We start from the raw sequence: 5,943 nt of genomic DNA, 5'->3' as shown, positions 1-5,943 counted from the left end.
TCTAGATTCTCTAGTAGGGAAAGAACTCTATTCATTCATGGATAATTTTTTAGGGTATGATAAAATAGCCATTGCCTATGAGGATAAACTAAAAACTACTCTGAAAACTACATTCACCACATTTGGGACATATGTATATCATATTATGCCATTCGGCCTATGTAATGCATCTGCTACTTGTCAATGCTTTATGCATGAAACATTTAGAGATGATTTAGCTAAGTTTCTGAAAATCTTCATGGATGACTAGGGTTGGGGAGTGAGAAGGAAAAATACCTAAAATCCCTAGAGTATGTTTTTAAAAGTGTCGAGAAAAATCTATAACTCTAAACCCACTAAATTGTGTCCCCTTGGGGTAGAGTATGGCATTTTGCTGGGACATCTAATTAGTAAGCATGGGATAGCTATGGATCCATTTAAAGTAGAGGCTATCATCAACACACCACCACCTAGGACTGTGAGATAACTGAGGGGATTCCTTGGGGCAGTTAGGCACTATAGTTAGTTTATAAAGGATATATATATGACTCTTAAGGATTCCTTGGGGCAGTTAGGCACTATAGTTAGTTTATAAAGGATATATATATGACTCTTAAGGATTCTTTCACTAGCTCCCCTATTAGGAAACCTTAAGGATTCTTTCACTAGCTCCCCTATTAGGAAACCTCTCGATTCTACTAAACCACTTCATATTTATTCTTCATGCTCTAATGATGTCACTTCAGCTTGTCTAGCACAAAGGTATTAAAAGATGGATATTATAGTCATAAATTAAAAGATGCAAAAACTAGGTATACATGGGTAGAGCGGGCATGTTTAGCTATTGCTGAAGATGCTGGGAAATTTCACTCTTATAGATTCACTTAAACTTTTTTTAAATAAACTTGAACCTCCAAAATGAATTATGAGGTGGGTAGTGGAGTTACAAACCATTGATTATGAGCTTAGAACCAAACCTCTTACTCTTCAAAAGCTTATGGACTATTTAGCTGATCTTCTTTTGAAGAAGAAGTGGCACCACCTAGTGAGCATTTTGTTGACTTGTTTTGTATTTAGAGATCCCAAGAGTGGTATAACCAAATCGCTTCCTACCTATCTATCTTGGAGATCCCTAAAAAGATGGACAGAACTAAGAGGAAAAGATTAGCCACATATGCACAAAGGTTTTATATAATTTAGGGGAAAATCTATAGAAAGGGTTTTCATGGAGTTTTTCATCATTGTGTTCAACAAGGTGAGATACCACATATATTGCAGAAGTGTCATGATTTAGTCTGTGTGGAGGGCACTTTGTAGGGAAACTCACAACATTATAGATAGAAAGGGCTGGCTATCACTTGCCACATCTCTTCAAACATTCACATGAATGGTGTAAAAAAGGTGCCTATGTCAAAGGGCTACATTTTGGAGAATCATTTACGACCTAATAATCTCTTCAAACATTCACATGGATGGTGTAAAAAAGGTGACCTATGTCAAAGGGCTACATTTTGGAGAATCATTTACGACCTAATAATCTTATTCTAGTAGCTTTATGTTTTGAAAAATGGAGAGTTGAGTATGTTGGGCATATCACACCTACCTCTAGAAGGTAAAGGAAGGAACTACATCATTGTTGCTAATGACTAATTTACTAAATGCTTTGAGGCTAGAGCAGTGAGGAGAAATGTCTCGAAGGCCAAATGCCCCTTAGAAGGGTGTCACAATGTAATGTAGAGGAAAACATTGAGCTGGCCAATAAGCCATGGGCGGTTGGCCATGTAAATAAAACATTACCAATAAGTTCATGTGAACTTATTAGGGGACTATATAAGTGAGTTTAGGGCTAATCCATGGAGAAAATCATCATTTTCATAGGCATTGGCAATTTGGAGCACACAACATCATCCATCTTATCATATTTTCCCCTTTCATAGGCATTGGCAATTTGGAGCACACAACATCATCCATCTTAGCATATCTTCCCCTTTCATTTTCCTTGGTATGTATTGTTATAACCTCTTGCCTTTGCCCCAAAATACTATGCTATCTTAATTGTTTTGTCTCTACAAAGCCCTGCATACTCTTTGCCTCTTTGACATTGGGCTTGGACGGTGGCAAATCAATATGAGAAACATCATTTGAAACTATTTAAGGGCTTGTTTTGAGAATTTGAGCATTCCCACTTGATGTGGCCACCATGAACACATTGTTCTCATGCCAATTGAGCCCAAAAGGTGGTATATTTGGACTAAACTTTGTATTTTTGCCCTCTAGGGATTGGGTCAATCATACGTTTCTGTGAAATATAACCAATTGTAGAGGTCTAGTCCCCATGGCTCCATGGTAGGTAGGCCTCCGAGTCCCAGATGCTCAAGGCAGGCTACAATGGCAGGTTCAGGTGGCAATGGCCCTGTGTATAGTACAACAACTTATGTTCCACTTTGTGGTTGTTCTTCATGAATGAGTGGACTATGTGTCCATTGACCTACTTCATTAGCTGCTCCCCCAAGTGTGATAGCTGGGTTGGGTGGCCGCCGTACTTGAAGTGTCCCCCTACCACCCGCTTCTTCTTGAGGGTGGGGTGCTTGAGGGTTTTGAGTGAGGAATCAGATGAGTTAGCCATGGTGAGGGAGGGTGGTGAGTAAGGAAAGGCTTGAGAAAAAAATTGCAAGAGTTTGGGTAGGTTGAAAGTGAAAAGTAAGTCAATGAGGGGGTGGGGCCCATATATATAGTTTTCTAGAAGGACACGGCCATGGCAACTTGAATGGTACGAGCGTGGCATTCTAAGGAAATGGCCGTGGCAACTTGAATGGAATGGGTGTACTAGTGGGTTCTTCGTTTGGTGGGTGTGCCATCTGTTTGGAACAAGCGTACCAATTGGTGTTGGGGGTGGAACTGGCGTGGTAGTTGGTGTGATGATGATGGAATGGCTATGAGGTCCCTATCCCCACCGCGCAACGAATTCAGGGGTTCTAGCAACGGCAGTAGCACTTCTTGCACCTCACACTTGGGGCCTTGCCCACGGATATCCGGATAAGAGACTAATCCATCGGTTCTTCCAAAACCGATCCTGGAAAAACTTTCCTTGCCCAGAAAGCACGAGCGATTCCTCCAGGATAACTTTTCTCTAACGTAGTCAAAAGCCTTAACTAACTGAAGTGATCTGACCAAATGCATAAGTCCCAAGTCAAATCACGAAAAAGATTGCACTTGGATCATAGAGACCAACGCTTTTTTCCTCATTGAGAGGCACAGCCTTTGATTCTTTTCCATAGAACAATTTTTGTCCGGGATTTACTTCATCTATCGTACCATAACAAAATTGAGTCTCAATTTAAGGATCCATCAGTCCAACCTAACCCCATCCAGTCCTGTGGGTCAAGCCAACCACCCAACCACTGTGGTGATGGGATCCAATTAAGAATTTGGTTAGGTTTTATCTTGGGTACCCAGGGAAAAGAGTTCCCAGGCCCCCTAGCCAGATATTCATACAAACTTAAAACTAGTCACACCACTTACACACCCAATATGAAATTTCCTTTTTCTCAGCATCAGCTATCTTTAAAACAATCATTTAATGAAACCATTGTGTCACTGATCACAATCCTCAAAATCTTCGATTGAATCCTTATATCCAATCATTCCTTCATCGGTGTACCTATGGCATCGTTGGCAACCAGAACGCTCACCACCTATTCACTCAAGGGCCTTTTCGATAGTTCTTAGCTCATAGTAACCGGCAATATATTCACATATCAAAATAGAATCTCCATTGAAGATCAGCAAGATCAACCAACGGATCCATATAAAAGAGCCATGGACTCATCCATTGAGGACCAGCAAGGTCAACCAACCAGATCCATGCCCGAATTCAAAAAACAACTCTTACTCCTTGATCCAATATCTTCCCCGACATACGTGTGGGTATCGTCGGTGACCCAGAGCCTGAGCACCGTATGTTCAGCACCCTCTAGGATCATTCGCAGAATCCTGCCCTAGTGCAACCATGCCTTTTCATGCATAAAAAATTCAAAAAGCATTCAAAAACATTCTTTAAACATCTTTCAGAGAGTCCTTCTCCATCACCATATCCAAAGACTACCTTCTTTACAGCTTTAGAAATAATATAATTGCATTCGAAATACCCACACACCTCTAAAGACTGCACCAAAGCCACAAAACATTTGGGATGATATTTTTGCTTGCAAGGAATCATGAATATGCCTACAATAATAGGGTCCTCCACAACTAGAGAATTCTCCTACACTATTGTCACCCACTACTTGCAGCATGTGTGAGTACTTCAGGAGGTGCAAGAAACATGAACGCAATCCCCCTTCTTAGCTGTTGCTCTAGCAAGAAAGTAAAATAAATTTATGGCCACTTAATTCTACCCAAACACATACTAAACTATCATACTTCACCTATAAATTAGAACAACAACATAATATTATCAAACAACAAAAAACTAGTATGCTGTGAAACAACATTCAAGTAAAACAAGACACCCAAAACAAAATCTAGGAATAATCTCCTAACCTATACAGACTCAAGAAGGGACTTATGGTCTGGCGTTCCTTCTTTGGCCCCAAGTCTTTGAAGATTCCTCTTGTTCACCAAGATTTCTAGCTACAAATCATGCACTTCATCTACATTTGGAGTAGGATAATCTCTCAAGCTCTGTGGGGACACCTGCATTTTCTTGCCACTTTTCTTTTGCCTCATCCAAATTAAGCTTTGCCACATCTACCACCGCTAGTTGGAGACTTTGCATCTTACCTCTCCAATTGCTCACCATGTCTCCTACTAGGTGAATTTGCTCTACTAGATGCAGCTACGTCTTGCACTTTACTGAAACTTATGTTGTTAAAGATGGGCCACCACAGTGTAAGAACCTAGGCATCTTGTGGTCTTCTAATCCATGAGCTAACAAGGAGGATATGCCAAGACTGGATGTTTTGAAGCTCTCCTAGTGCTTCTTGAGTCCCTCCAAGGAAGAGGTAGATGGTTCGGTCTCTAATGATGTTGCATGGCCCATTATCCTTTCTCACCAAAGCTTCACTCTCTCAAAACACCCAGGCTGCTTGCCACAGTGTCTAAAACACTCTCTATAAAAACTACCCATGCAACTTTATGTTGCACTTTCTTTGCTAGACTCTATGCCATAATATAGTTCTTGAAAGTAATCTGCGTGCAAAAGCGAGACTGATCTCATAAGTCGTGGCCACTTCCTGATACACATGTAGGTGCAAGAAGCCTTTGCAAACAAATCTGGTCAAAGGGACTTTAAGTGAAGTTTACCACCACTAGAGCGGCTATGTGAGAACACTGGCAGCTATTGCTTCTCATAAATGTCATCATATTTCATCATATTATGTGGATTGACCCCTTCCAAACAACTGAGGCCATACTCCTCATGGAAGTCTTCTTTGGTTACACAAAACCAAGTGAGGATGGGGTATTCCACATTTGACACATCCCATCGTGGAATTTTTTCAACTACAACAGGCGCACATAAACACACACAATTATACAATTAACTTATACACAAACTTTCACAAAGATATGTACACTAACTTATACATAGGTATACACATACATAGACACACAAAACTTACATACACTAAATCTTACAAGCACTTAGACATAGATATGCACTTAGACATAGATATGCACTTCACTGATTTCAGCCCCTCAATGATGAATTTTTTTATTTTTATTTTTTCCAATATGATGTTTTTCTAGACATATGCATGAAGCATATACACTATAATCTGATTCATACACTCTGTTTGCCCATCAGACTGTGGATGATCAGAGAGCAATTCACATTCAAAGTAACTTCCCTGTTGTAAACCATTCGGAATAAAGTAGGAAAACATGGCATTTTAACAGCAGAAACCAGGGATTCATCGGCGCCCCGACATACCCACATCTGCATATGGAATAATCAACATCCCG

Source organism: Cibotium barometz, chromosome 14 (genome assembly GCF_041138505.1).
Source record: "Cibotium barometz isolate CiBa-2024 chromosome 14, ASM4113850v1, whole genome shotgun sequence".
Classification (NCBI taxonomy): Eukaryota; Viridiplantae; Streptophyta; class Polypodiopsida; order Cyatheales; family Cibotiaceae; genus Cibotium; species Cibotium barometz.
This window is presented reverse-complemented; position numbering follows the sequence as displayed.